The following is a 12,500-nucleotide window of genomic DNA, read 5'->3' on the forward strand; positions in this document are numbered from 1 at the left end:
AGCCTCCAGCAGCTGATGGCGGGGTGCAGGAGCAGCAGCCAGCCTCCAGCTGGTGATGGCGGGGTGAAGGAGCTGCAGCCAGCCACCAGCAGCTGATGGCGGGGTGCAGGAGCAGCAGCCAGCCACCAGCAGCTGATGGCGGGGTGGAGGAGCTGCAGCCAGCGTCCAGCAGCTGATGGTTGGGTGGTGGAGGAGCAGCAGCCAGCCTCCAGCAGCTGCTGGCGGGGTGCAGGAGCAGCAGCCAGCCTCCAGCAGCTGGTGGCGGGGTGGAGGAGCAGAAGCCAGCCTCCAGCAGCTGATGGCGGGGTGCAGGAGCAGAAGCCAGCCTCCAGCTGGTGATGGCGGGGTGAAGGAGCTGCAGCCAGCCTCCAGCAGCCAGCCTCCAGCTGGTGATGGCGGGGCGGAGGAGCAGGCAGCCTCCATCAGCTGATGGCGGGGTGTAGGAGCAGCAGCCAGCCTCCAGCTGGTGATGGCGGGGAGGAGGAGCAGCAGCAGCCAGCCTCCAGCAGCCAGCCAGCCTCCAGCAGCTGATGGCGGTGTGTGGGAGCAGCAGCCAGCCTCCAGCGGCCAGCCAGCCTCCAGCAGCTGATGGCGGGGTGGAGGAGCTGCAGCCAGCGTCCATCAGCTGATGGCGGGGTGGAAGAGCAGCAGGCAGCCTCCAGCTGGTGATGGCGGGGTGGAGGAGCTGCAGCCAGCGTCCAGCAGCTGATGGCGGGGTGCAGGAGCAGCAGCCAGCCTCCAGCAGCTGATGGCGGGGTGGAGGAGCTGCAGCCAGCCTCCAGCAGCCAGCCTCCAGCTAGTGATGGCGGGGTGGAGAAGCAGGCAGCCTCCGTCAGCTGATGGCGGGGTGGAGGAGCAGAAGCCAGCCTCCAGCAGCTGATGGCGGGGTGCAGGAGCTGCAGCCAGCGTCCAGCAGCTGATGGTGGGGTGGAGGAGCTGCAGCCAGCCTCCAGCAGCCAGCCTCCAGCTAGTGATGGCGGGGTGGAGAAGCAGGCAGCCTCCGTCAGCTGATGGCGGGGTGGAGGAGCAGAAGCCAGCCTCCAGCAGCTGATGGCGGGGTGCAGGAGCTGCAGCCAGCGTCCAGCAGCTGATGGTGGGGTGGAGGAGCTGCAGCCAGCGTCCAGCAGCTGATGGTGGGGTGGAGGAGCTGCAGCCAGCCTCCAGCAGCCAGCCTCCAGCAGCTGATGGCGGGGTGCAGGAGCAGCAGCCAGCCTCCAGCAGCTGATGGCGGGGTGCAGGAGCAGCAGGCAGCCTCCAGCAGCTGATGGCGGGGTGGAGGAGCAGAAGCCAGCCTCCAGCAGCTGATGGCGGGGTGCAGGAGCTGCAGCCAGCGTCCAGCAGCTGATGGTGGGGTGGAGGAGCTGCAGCCAGCGTCCAGCAGCTGATGGTTGGGTGGAGGAGCAGCAGCCAGCCTCCAGCAGCCAGCCTCCAGCTAGTGATGGCGGGGTGGAGAAGCAGGCAGCCTCCATCAGCTGATGGCGGGGTGGAGGAGCAGAAGCCAGCCTCCAGCTGGTGATGGCGGGGTGCAGGAGCTGCAGGCAGCCTCCAGCAGCTGATGGCGGGGTGCAGGAGCTGCAGGCAGCCTCCAGCAGCTGATGGCGGGGTGGAGGAGCTGCAGCCAGCGTCCAGCAGCTGATGGTGGGGTGGAGGAGCTGCAGCCAGCGTCCAGCAGCTGATGGTTGGGTGGAGGAGCAGCAGCCAGCCTCCAGCAGCTGATGGCGGGGTGCAGGAGCAGCAGCCAGCCTCCAGCAGCTGATGGCGGGGTGGAGGAGCTGCAGCCAGCCTCCAGCAGCCAGCCTCCAGCTAGTGATGGCGGGGTGGAGAAGCAGGCAGCCTCCATCAGCTGATGGCGGGGTGGAGGAGCAGAAGCCAGCCTCCAGCTGGTGATGGCGGGGTGCAGGAGCTGCAGGCAGCCTCCAGCAGCTGATGGCGGGGTGGAGGAGCTGCAGCCAGCCTCCAGCAGCCAGCCTCCAGCTAGTGATGGCGGGGTGGAGAAGCAGGCAGCCTCCATCAGCTGATGGCGGGGTGGAGGAGCAGAAGCCAGCCTCCAGCAGCTGATGGCGGGGTGCAGGAGGTGCAGGCAGCCTCCAGCAGCTGATGGCGGGGTGCAGGAGCAGCAGGCAGCCTCCAGCAGCTGATGGCGGGGTGCAGGAGCTGCAACCAGCCTCCAGCTGGTGATGGCGGGGTGGAGGAGCTGCAGCCAGCCTCCAGCAGCCAGCCCCCAGCAGCTGATGGCGGGGTGGAGGAGCAGAAGCCAGCCTCCAGCAGCTGATGGTGGGGTGCAGGAGCTGCAGCCAGCCTCCAGCAGCCAGCCTCCAGCTGGTGATGGCGGGGTGGAGGAGCAGCAGCAGACAGCCTCCAGCAGCCAGCCAGCCTCCAGGAGCTGATGGCGGTGTGTGGGAGCAGCAGCCAGCCTCCAGCGTTCAGCCAGCATCCATCAGCTGATGGCGGTGTGAAGGAGCTGCAGCCAGCCTCCAGCAGGTCATGGTGGGGTGGAGGAGCAGCAGCCAGCCTCCAGCAGCTGATGGCGGGTTGCAGGAGCTGCAGCCAGCCTCCAGCAAATGATGGCGGGGTGCAGGAGCTGCAGGCAGCCTCCAGCAGCTGATGGCGGGGTGCAGGAGCAGCAGGCAGCCTCCAGCTGCTGATGACGGGGTGCAGGAGCTGCAACCAGCCTCCAGCTGGTGATGGTGGGGTGGAGGAGCTGCAGCCAGCCTCGAACAGCTGATGGCAGGGTGCAGGAGCAGCAGCCAGCCTCCAGCAGCTGATGGCGGGGCGCAGGAGCTGCAGGCAGCCTCCAGCAGCTGATGGCGGGGTGCAGGAGCAGCAGCCAGCCTCCAGCTGGTGATGGCGGGGTGAAGGAGCTGCAGCCAGCCACCAGCAGCTGATGGCGGGGTGAAGGAGCTGCAGCCAGCCACCAGCAGCTGATGGCGGGGTGGAGGAGCTGCAGCCAGCGTCCAGCAGCTGATGGTTGGGTGGTGGAGGAGCAGCAGCCAGCCTCCAGCAGCTGATGGCGGGGTGCAGGAGCAGCAGCCAGCGTCCAGCAGCTGATGGTTGGGTGGAGGAGCAGCAGCCAGCCTCCAGCAGCTGCTGGCGGGGTGCAGGAGCAGCAGCCAGCCTCCAGCAGCTGATGGCGGGGTGCAGGAGCTGCAGGCAGCCTCCAGCAGCTGATGGCGGTGTGCAGGAGCTGCAGCCAGCCTCCAGCAGCTGATGGCGGGGTGCAGGGGCTGCAGGCAGCCTCCAGCAGCTGATGGCGGGGTGCAGGAGCTGCAACCAGCCTCCAGCTGGTGATGGCGGGGTGGAGGAGCAGCAGCCAGCCTCCAGCAGCCAGCCTCCAGCTGCTGATGGCGGGGTGGAGGAACAGAAGCCTCCAGCAGCTGATGGCAGGGTGCAGGAGCAGCAGCCAGCCTCCAGCTGGTGATGGCGGGGTGGAGGAGCTGAAACCTGGGTCGGACCTGGTCTGCAGCAGGGCCCATTACCACTCAGAAGCTGATGGCAGTGTGTGTTTAGGTCCCTGCGGGGTGGATGAGCTGAAACCTGGGTCAGACTTGGTGTGCAGCAGGGCTCAGCACCCTCCAGAAGCCGATGACAGTGTGTCTTTAACTCCCTGCCTGGTGGGAGAGCTGAAAGCTGGGTCGGACCTGGTCTTTAGCAGAGCTCAGCAGCCTCCAGAAGCTGATGGCAGTGTGTGTTTCATCCCCTGCGGGGTGGGAGAGCTGAAACGTGGGTCGGACCTGGTCTGCAGCAGGGCCCATCACCATCCAGAAGCTGACGGCGGTGTGTGTTTAAGTCCCTGCGGGGTGGGAGAGCCATAACCTGGGTCGGACCTGGTCTGCAGCAGAGCTCAGCAGCCTCCAGAACCTGATGGCAGTGTGTCTTTAATCCACTGCGGGGTGCAGGAGCTGAAACCTGGGTCGGACCTGGTCTGCAGCAGGGCTCAGCAGCCAGCAGAAGGTGACGGCAGTGTGTGTTTAGTTCCCTGCGGGGTGCAGGAGCTGAAACCTGGGTCGGACCTGGTCTGCAGCAGAGCTCAGCAGCCAGCAGAAGGTGATGGCAGTGTGTGTTTAAGTCCCTGCCTGGTGGGAGAGCTGAAACCTGGGTCGGACCTGGTCTATAGAAGAGCTCAGCAGCCTCCAGAAGCTGATGGCAGTGTGTGTGTTTTGGTCCCTGCGGGGTGCAGGAGCAGGAACCCGGGTCGGACCTGGTCTATAGCGGAGCTCAGCAGCCTCCAGCAGCTGATGGCAGTGTGTGTTTAATTCCCTGCCTGGTGGGAGAGCTGTAACCCGGGTCGGACTTGGTCTGCAGCAGGGCCCATCACCATCCAGAAGCTGATGGCAGTGTGTCTTTAATTCCCTGCGGGGTGGAGGAGCAGAAACCTGGGTCGGACCTGGTCTATAGCAGAGCTCAGCAGCCTCCAGAAGCTGATGGCAGTGTGTGTTCAAGTCCCTGCGGGGTGGGAGAGCTGAAACCTGGGTCGGACCTGGTCTATAGAAGAGCTCAGCAGCCTCCAGCAGCTGATGGCAGTGTGTGTTTAAGTCCCTGCGGGGTGGGAGAGCTATATCCCGGGTCGGACCTGGTCTATAGCAGAGCTCAGCAGCCTCCAGCAGCTGATGGCAGTGTGTGTTTAAGTCCCTGCGGGGTGGGAGAGCTGAAACCTCGGTCGGACCTGGTCTATGGCAGAGCTCAGCAGCCTCCAGAAGCTGATGGCAGCGTGCCTCTAAGTCCCTGCCTGGTGGGAGAGCTGAAACCTGGGTCGGACATGGTCTGCAGCAGGGCTCGGCAGCCTCCAGCAGCTGATGGCAGTGTGTCTTTAAGTCCCTGCCTGGTGGGAGAGCTGAAACCTGGGTCGGACCTGGTCTATAGCAGAGCTCAGCAGCCTCCAGCAGCTGATGGCAGTGTGTGTTTAAGTCCCTGCCTGGTGTGAGAGCTGAAACCTGGGTCGGACCTGGTCTATAGAAGAGCTCAGCAGCCTCCAGCAGCTGATGGCAGTGTGTCTTTAAGTCACTGCCTGGTGGGAGAGCTGAAACCTGGGTCGGACCTGGTCTATAGTAGAGCTCAGCAGCCTCCAGCAGCTGATTGCAGTGTGTGTTTAAGTCCCTGCCTGGTGGGAGAGCTGATATCCGGGTCGGACCTGGTCCACAGCAGGGCCCATCACCCTCCAGAAGCTGGTGGCAGTGTGTGTTTAAGTCCCTGCGGGGTGCAGGAGCAGAAACCTGGGTGGGACCTGGTCTGCAGCAGAGCTCGGCAGCCTCCAGCAGCTGATGGCAGTGAGTGTTTAAGTCCCTGCGGGGTGGGAGAGCTATATCCCGGGTCAGACCTGGTCTAAAGCAGGGCCCATCACCCTCCAGAAGCTGGTGGCAGTGTGTGTTTAAGTCCCTGCGGGGTGGAGGAGCAGAAACCTGGGTCGGACCCGGTCTACAGCAGAGCTCAGCAGCCCCCAGAAGCTGATGGCAGTGTGTGTGTGTGTGTGTGTGTTTAAGTCTCTGCCTGGTTGGAGAGCCGATACCTGGGTCGGACCTGGTCTGCAGCAGGGCTCAGCAGCCTCCAGAAGCTGATGGCAGTGTGTCTTTCATTCCCTGCGGGGTGCAGGAGCAGAAACCTGGGTCGGACCTGGTCTATAGCGGAGCTCAGCAGCCTCCAGCAGCTGATGGCAGTGTGTGTGTTAAAGACCCTGCGGGGTGGGAGAGCTGAAACCTGGGTCGGACCTGGTCTGCAGCAGGGCTCAGCAGCCCCCAGAAGCTGATGGCTGTGTGTGTTTAAGTCCCTGCGGGGTGGGAGAGCTGAAACCTGGGTCGGACCTGGCCCGCAGCAGGGCCCATCACCCTCCAGAAGCTGATGGCGGTGTGGGTTTAAGTCCCTGCGGGGTTGAGGAGCTGAAACCTGGGTCGGACCTGGTCTGCAGCAGGGCCCATCACCATCCAGAAGCTGATGGCTGTGTGTGTTTAAGTCCCAGGGGGGTGGGAGAGCCATAACCTGGGTCGGACCTGGTCTGCAGCAGGGCTCAGCAGCCTCCAGTTGCAGATGGCAGTGTGTGTTTAGTTCCCTGCGGGGTGCAGGAGCTGAAACCTGGGTCGGACCTGGTCTATAGCAGAGCTCAGCAGCCTCCAGAAGCTGATGGCAGTGTGTCTTCAATTCCCTGCGGGGTGCAGGAGCTGATACCTGGGTCGGACCTGGTCTGCAGCAGGGCCCATCACCATCCAGACGCTGATGGCAGTGTGTGTTTAAGTCCTAGTGGGCTGCAGGAGCTGAAACCTGGGTCGGACCTGCTCTATAGTAGAGCTCAGCAGCCTCCAGAAGCTGATGGCAGTGTGTCTTTAAGTCCCTGCGGGGTGGGATAGCTGAAACCTGGGTCGGACCTGGTCTGCAGCAGGGCCCATCACCATCCAGACGCTGATGGCAGTGTGTGTTTAAGTCCTAGTGGGCTGCAGGAGCTGAAACCTGGGTCGGACCTGCTCTATAGTAGAGCTCAGCAGCCTCCAGAAGCTGATGGCAGTGTGTCTTTAAGTCCCTGCGGGGTGGGATAGCTGAAACCTGGGTCGGACCTGGTCTGCAGCAGGGCCCATCACCCTCCAGAAGCTGTTGGCAGTGTGTCTTCCATTCCTAGTGGGGCAGGGGAGCAAAGACCTGGGCAGAGGAGCGCCTGTCTGCATCCGATCCGGCCCCTCAGCAGCCCGCCGTGAGCCTTAGAGAACCCCCCCCCCCCCCCAGCGGGCTCCAGGAACCGGGCCCTGCGTCGGACCCAGCTCAGTAAGGCCCTCCCTCGGGCCCTGCAGCAGGTGGCCCCGTCTATGCAGTCGAAAACCCCGCGAAAATCGGTGTAGAAACGCCCGAGAGGCGTGGTGCGGTTCCCCCGGCCGGTACCGGGTCCGGACCGGTCCGGAAGTCCACCCAGAACACTGCCTGGGGCTTCTGGGCGGCTCCCCAGGCGCAGGCAGTCGAAAACCGCGTGAAAATCGGTTCAGAATTGACAAAACGGCGACCTCGTCGCTCCAAAAACTAAGTCCAAACTAAGCCTTTCGCTTATCGCTTAACGCTTAAGGCGGTCGGCCTTATGGCCAGTAAATGAAAAGTGCCTGCGCCCCTGGAGGTTTTGGAAGGTGCGAGCGATGACCATGCTCGGGTTAGTAGGTGAGGCCATCGGAAAACCAGCGTGAGTTGGCGGGTTTGGGTGGCAATCTATTCCAGGCAGAGTCGACTATCTCTGGGCATCAATTTTGGGATTTTTCCGGCTCTGGTTCTGGGAGAAACGCAGGGGCAAAGTGCACGAGCCGCGGCCGATTTTGGTGGCCTGTCCCTGGGCACAAAGTCTGAGGAGTGTGGGCCTGGTTCTCCGAAAAATACCAGTCTGCTGGAGCTCACTCCCATGGCTCCAGGGGGCACGGCACACCCCCCGGTAGCCGACCAAAGTGCTCTACTCGGGCCAGACTCGGACCCACGACCCGGGGTGAGAACCACAACTACTGGTCATCCTTTTGACCTCCAGGGGGCGCGGCAGAGCCTCCCCAGTCCGACGCAAGTGCCCCACTTGGGCCATACTCAGACCCACGGCCCGGGGCGAGAACCACAACTACTGGTCATCCTTTAGACCTCCAGGGGGCCCGGCACAGCCTCCCTAGACCGACACAAGTGCTCCACTTGGGCTGTACTCTGACCCAAGTCCCGGTGCGAGAACCACAACTACTGGTCATCCTTTAGACCTCCAGGGGGCCCGGCACAGCCTCCCTAGGCCGACACAAGTGCTCCACTTGGGCTATACTCTGACCCAAGTCCCGGGGCGAGAACCACAACTACTGGTCATCCTTTTGACCTCATGGTCATCCTTTAGATCTCCAGGGGGCCCGGCACAGCCTCCCTAGGCCGACACAAGTGCTCCACTTGGGCTATACTCTGACCCAAGTCCCGGGGCGAGAACCACAACTACTGGTCATCCTTTAGACCTCCAGGGGGCACGGCACACCCCCCGGTAGCCGACCAAAGTGCTCTACTCGGGCCAGACTCGGACCCACGACCCGGGGTGAGAACCACAACTACTGGTCATCCTTTAGACCTCCAGGGGGCCCGGCACAGCCTCCCTAGTCCGACACAAGTGCTCCACTTGGGCTATACTCTGACCCAAGTCCCGGGGCGAGAACCACAACTACTGGTCATCCTTTAGACCTCCAGGGGGACCGGCACAGCCTCCCTAGACCGACACAAGTGCACCACTTGGGCCATACTCTGACCCAAGTCCCGGGGCGAGAACCACAACTACTGGTCATCCTTTTGACCTCATGGTCATCCTTTAGACCTCAAGGGGGCACGGCAGAGCCTCCCTAGTCCGACACAAGTGTCCCACTTGGGCTATACTATGACCCAAGTCCCGGGGCGAGAACCACAACTACTGGTCATCCTTTAGACCTCAAGGGGGCACGGCAGAGCCTCCCTAGTCCGACACAAGTGTCCCACTTGGGCCATACTCAGACCCACGGCCCGGGGCGAGAACCACAACTACTGGTCATCCTTTAGACCTCCAGGGGGCCCGGCACAGCCTCCCTAGTCCGACGCAAGTGCTCCACTTGGGCTGTACTCTGACCCAAGTCCCGGGGCGAGAACCACAACTAATGGTCATCCTTTAGACCTCCAGGGGGCACGGCACAGCCTCCCTAGTCCGACACAAGTGCTCCACTTGGGCTATACTCTGACCCAAGTCCCGGGGCGAGAACCACAACTACTGGTCATCCTTTAGACCTCCAGGGGGCACGGCAGAGCCTCCCTAGTCCGACACAAGTGTCCCACTTGGGCTATTCTCTGACCCAAGTCCCGGGGCGAGAACCACAACTACTGGTCATCCTTTAGACCTCCAGGGGGCACGACACAGCCTCCCTAGTCCGACCCAAGTGCTCCACTTGGGCTATACTATGACCCAAGTCCCGGGGCGAGAACCACAACTACTGGTCATCCTTTAGACCTCCAGGGGGCACGGCACAGCCTCCCTAGTCCGACACAAGTGCTCCACTTGGGCTATACTCTGACCCAAGTCCCGGGGCGAGAACCACAACTACTGGTCATCCTTTAGACCTCCAGGGGGCACGGCACAGCCTCCCTAGTCCGACACAAGTGCTCCACTTGGGCTATACTCTGACCCAAGTCCCGGGGCGAGAACCACAACTACTGGTCATCCTTTTGACCTCATGGTCATCCTTTAGACCTCCAGGGGGCCCGGCACAGCCTCCCTAGGCCGACACAAGTGCTCCACTTGGGCTATACTCTGACCCAAGTCCCGGGGCGAGAACCACAACTACTGGTCATCCTTTAGACCTCCAGGGGGCACGGCACAGCCTCCCTAGTCCGACACAAGTGCTCCACTTGGGCTATACTCTGACCCAAGTCCCGGGGCGAGAACCACAACTACTGGTCATCCTTTTGACCTCATGGTCATCCTTTAGACCTCCAGGGGGCCCGGCACAGCCTCCCTAGACCGACACAAGTGCTCCACTTGGGCTGTACTCTGACCCAAGTCCCGGTGCGAGAACCACAACTACTGGTCATCCTTTAGACCTCCAGGGGGCCCGGCACAGCCTCCCTAGGCCGACACAAGTGCTCCACTTGGGCTATACTCTGACCCAAGTCCCGGGGCGAGAACCACAACTACTGGTCATCCTTTTGACCTCATGGTCATCCTTTAGATCTCCAGGGGGCCCGGCACAGCCTCCCTAGGCCGACACAAGTGCTCCACTTGGGCTATACTCTGACCCAAGTCCCGGGGCGAGAACCACAACTACTGGTCATCCTTTAGACCTCCAGGGGGCACGGCACACCCCCCGGTAGCCGACCAAAGTGCTCTACTCGGGCCAGACTCGGACCCACGACCCGGGGTGAGAACCACAACTACTGGTCATCCTTTAGACCTCCAGGGGGCCCGGCACAGCCTCCCTAGTCCGACACAAGTGCTCCACTTGGGCTATACTCTGACCCAAGTCCCGGGGCGAGAACCACAACTACTGGTCATCCTTTAGACCTCCAGGGGGACCGGCACAGCCTCCCTAGACCGACACAAGTGCACCACTTGGGCCATACTCTGACCCAAGTCCCGGGGCGAGAACCACAACTACTGGTCATCCTTTTGACCTCATGGTCATCCTTTAGACCTCAAGGGGGCACGGCAGAGCCTCCCTAGTCCGACACAAGTGTCCCACTTGGGCTATACTATGACCCAAGTCCCGGGGCGAGAACCACAACTACTGGTCATCCTTTAGACCTCAAGGGGGCACGGCAGAGCCTCCCTAGTCCGACACAAGTGTCCCACTTGGGCCATACTCAGACCCACGGCCCGGGGCGAGAACCACAACTACTGGTCATCCTTTAGACCTCCAGGGGGCCCGGCACAGCCTCCCTAGTCCGACGCAAGTGCTCCACTTGGGCTGTACTCTGACCCAAGTCCCGGGGCGAGAACCACAACTAATGGTCATCCTTTAGACCTCCAGGGGGCACGGCACAGCCTCCCTAGTCCGACACAAGTGCTCCACTTGGGCTATACTCTGACCCAAGTCCCGGGGCGAGAACCACAACTACTGGTCATCCTTTAGACCTCCAGGGGGCACGGCAGAGCCTCCCTAGTCCGACACAAGTGTCCCACTTGGGCTATTCTCTGACCCAAGTCCCGGGGCGAGAACCACAACTACTGGTCATCCTTTAGACCTCCAGGGGGCACGACACAGCCTCCCTAGTCCGACCCAAGTGCTCCACTTGGGCTATACTATGACCCAAGTCCCGGGGCGAGAACCACAACTACTGGTCATCCTTTAGACCTCCAGGGGGCACGGCACAGCCTCCCTAGTCCGACACAAGTGCTCCACTTGGGCTATACTCTGACCCAAGTCCCGGGGCGAGAACCACAACTACTGGTCATCCTTTAGACCTCCAGGGGGCACGGCACAGCCTCCCTAGTCCGACACAAGTGCTCCACTTGGGCTATACTCTGACCCAAGTCCCGGGGCGAGAACCACAACTACTGGTCATCCTTTTGACCTCATGGTCATCCTTTAGACCTCCAGGGGGCCCGGCACAGCCTCCCTAGGCCGACACAAGTGCTCCACTTGGGCTATACTCTGACCCAAGTCCCGGGGCGAGAACCACAACTACTGGTCATCCTTTAGACCTCCAGGGGGCACGGCACAGCCTCCCTAGTCCGACACAAGTGCTCCACTTGGGCTATACTCTGACCCAAGTCCCGGGGCGAGAACCACAACTACTGGTCATCCTTTTGACCTCATGGTCATCCTTTAGACCTCCAGGGGGCCCGGCACAGCCTCCCTAGACCGACACAAGTGCTCCACTTGGGCTGTACTCTGACCCAAGTCCCGGTGCGAGAACCACAACTACTGGTCATCCTTTAGACCTCCAGGGGGCCCGGCACAGCCTCCCTAGGCCGACACAAGTGCTCCACTTGGGCTATACTCTGACCCAAGTCCCGGGGCGAGAACCACAACTACTGGTCATCCTTTTGACCTCATGGTCATCCTTTAGATCTCCAGGGGGCCCGGCACAGCCTCCCTAGGCCGACACAAGTGCTCCACTTGGGCTATACTCTGACCCAAGTCCCGGGGCGAGAACCACAACTACTGGTCATCCTTTAGACCTCCAGGGGGCACGGCACACCCCCCGGTAGCCGACCAAAGTGCTCTACTCGGGCCAGACTCGGACCCACGACCCGGGGTGAGAACCACAACTACTGGTCATCCTTTAGACCTCCAGGGGGCCCGGCACAGCCTCCCTAGTCCGACACAAGTGCTCCACTTGGGCTATACTCTGACCCAAGTCCCGGGGCGAGAACCACAACTACTGGTCATCCTTTAGACCTCCAGGGGGACCGGCACAGCCTCCCTAGACCGACACAAGTGCACCACTTGGGCCATACTCTGACCCAAGTCCCGGGGCGAGAACCACAACTACTGGTCATCCTTTTGACCTCATGGTCATCCTTTAGACCTCAAGGGGGCACGGCAGAGCCTCCCTAGTCCGACACAAGTGTCCCACTTGGGCTATACTATGACCCAAGTCCCGGGGCGAGAACCACAACTACTGGTCATCCTTTAGACCTCAAGGGGGCACGGCAGAGCCTCCCTAGTCCGACACAAGTGTCCCACTTGGGCCATACTCAGACCCACGGCCCGGGGCGAGAACCACAACTACTGGTCATCCTTTAGACCTCCAGGGGGCCCGGCACAGCCTCCCTAGTCCGACGCAAGTGCTCCACTTGGGCTGTACTCTGACCCAAGTCCCGGGGCGAGAACCACAACTAATGGTCATCCTTTAGACCTCCAGGGGGCACGGCACAGCCTCCCTAGTCCGACACAAGTGCTCCACTTGGGCTATACTCTGACCCAAGTCCCGGGGCGAGAACCACAACTACTGGTCATCCTTTAGACCTCCAGGGGGCACGGCAGAGCCTCCCTAGTCCGACACAAGTGTCCCACTTGGGCTATTCTCTGACCCAAGTCCCGGGGCGAGAACCACAACTACTG

This window comes from Nothobranchius furzeri, unplaced genomic scaffold, assembly GCF_043380555.1.
Source record: "Nothobranchius furzeri strain GRZ-AD unplaced genomic scaffold, NfurGRZ-RIMD1 Scf132, whole genome shotgun sequence".
In the NCBI taxonomy this organism is placed as follows: domain Eukaryota; kingdom Metazoa; phylum Chordata; class Actinopteri; order Cyprinodontiformes; family Nothobranchiidae; genus Nothobranchius; species Nothobranchius furzeri.